This window comes from Atta cephalotes (assembly GCF_000143395.1).
Source record: "Atta cephalotes unplaced genomic scaffold scaffold00023, whole genome shotgun sequence".
Classification (NCBI taxonomy): domain Eukaryota; kingdom Metazoa; phylum Arthropoda; class Insecta; order Hymenoptera; family Formicidae; genus Atta; species Atta cephalotes.
In genome coordinates this window covers 4,220,843-4,223,136 of record NW_012130087.1, presented here as the reverse complement: position 1 = coordinate 4,223,136, position 2,294 = coordinate 4,220,843, and the positions used below count along the sequence as shown (strand labels likewise).

The 2,294-nt window shown below is 29.5% G+C and overlaps 1 pseudogene; it reads left to right on the top strand.

The window, feature by feature from the left end:
• Positions 1-1,063: 1,063 nt before the first annotated feature.
• On the top strand, positions 1,064-2,038 carry LOC105620025 (annotated as a pseudogene).
• The last annotated feature ends 256 nt before the right edge of the window (positions 2,039-2,294 follow it).

Here is a 2,294-nt window from a genome sequence, read left to right as displayed (position 1 = left end):
ACCGTAAACGAAACCGTAAACCGAACGAACGAACAACGAAACGAACGAACTAACGAACAACGAACAACAACAACAACAACAACAACACACACACACACACACACACACACACACACACACACACACACACACACACACACACACACACACACACACACACACACACACACACACACACACACACACACACACACACACACACACACACACACACACAGCTAGTCCAATTTGCAAATTTAGTGTGTATTGTCGCTTCAAAAATGCCCATTACTCGCCAGAATTCAAGTGAACAAAACCCAACAACCGGGATTTCAAGTTCATTCTTTTTTTAAGGAAAAACTAAATAAAATAATGTGTTAAAATATTTCACATGAACGACTTTTTTCACTTGATCACAATCCCAAATTTCCAAAATATGATAATAACAAACAAACAAAATTAGTATAATTGTTATAGAAGACAAGGAAAGTAATAAGAGGAAAGTAATGATACATAATCACTGCATCTTCGAAAATTAATTAATTAAATATGAATCTAATTCTACGAAGATAATAATAATAATTCTATTATATATAAATAAATAAACATTAAATATATACAAAATATACAAAATATATAAATCTTAATGATATTCAATTTTTTTCAATGAAACAGTGTGTATCTTAATTAAAAAAGACAAAGTTTTTTTTTAGGCACATTAAAAATAATAGAATTTTTAATTAATTACAAGCTTTAGTTAAATTTTTTTCTTATATAAAAAAATTGAATAGAATATATATTTCATATTTCTTTTATATTTCTCTTGTCAAATATGATTATGGACATATAGTTATCCGACCAATGTCTTTATGTTCTTTTCGATCGCTAGATGGACATAGTGTGCAAATGAGGAAGGTTTGAAATCATTTAAAGGGGGAGAGAGAAACCATTCTATATTTAGCATCAGTTGGCATCCAGCCACTAGCAGTTATTGCGTTCGTGATCATATGTATAAATGATATGTATAACGCGGCGCATTGATAGTTTTAAAAGATAATCAGGCAGATAAATCACCCAAGTGAAGATGCTGATGAATGCGTTGAACGGTCTGCAGATCTCTGCGAAGGCCCAGGCATTTCCAAGTAGTTGCAGTAAACCACGTTGTTGTGAAATTCGGTTATTTTGCGCAGAAAAGATTTTTCTATTGTAAATATAAACCAACGAAAATTCGGAATTCACCAATGAAACATAATAATAATGTCGAAAAATGATAATTTATGAAGAATATTTTTATAATTTGGAATGTTATTGTATTATTTTGTCATTGTTATATTTATTGTGTTGTTAATATCATTACATTTCCTGTTGTGAATGTGGTAATTCGCGCGTAAATAAATTGTATAGTGTTGTTTAAAAAAATAAAAAATTGATAATAATAAATTAATTTCATAGACTTGATTACGTTAAGGAATAAAATTATTCATAATCCAGAAATCTTTGTCTAATAAAAATTGTGAGTTCAGATTTTGTGTATTTTAAGAAATATTTCTTTTTTATTTTTTTTTGTAGACAGAAAGACTCCTGTTGGAACTATTTTAAATAGTTTCTTGTCAAAAGAGATAAATGTGCCACTGGAGGCTGCTTCATTTATTCATTTATTTTCTGCCAATCGCTGAGAGTGCAATGGAGAAGACACTTCGATCCGGCACTACTCTAGTGATAAATACACAGCTTCTGGTACTGTGTATATAGCAGCTAACACCGGTGGAAGTCTCAGCTAGTATCAGCAGGCTGATTTAGGTCTTCCAAAGCTAAACTGTAGTGTTTTTCAAGGTATCCAAACAACAGCAAGAACTGCGTGGTGATTGAAGGAAGGAAAGGCATTTTGAGCATAACGAATTTCAATAGTATGTCAATGTCAATTATGAAAAATTAAGAGACGACACTTGGATCATTATAAACGCTTATCAAGACGAATCAATAGTGTATGCTGAAATATTACAATAACATTGTTATTCAAGAAGTACAATATCGTAGTATAGAATTCCTAGGTGACTGAAAAAAAATATTAATAAATCTGCATGTGTTCCTCAACAAATTAATAGATATTTGCTATTATTTTTAATAAAACCTTGATTATATAATAAATACATTCCTTCTTGAAATTATTTTAATATCTGAAAATTTTTTAATTATAGGCTTTGTACTTGCATATCAAAAAAATTGTAAATCATTGTGTAAATTATTAATTGATAGATATTATTATTGATTAATAATAACTAAAATAAATATTGTTGAAATTTAAAAAATTGAAG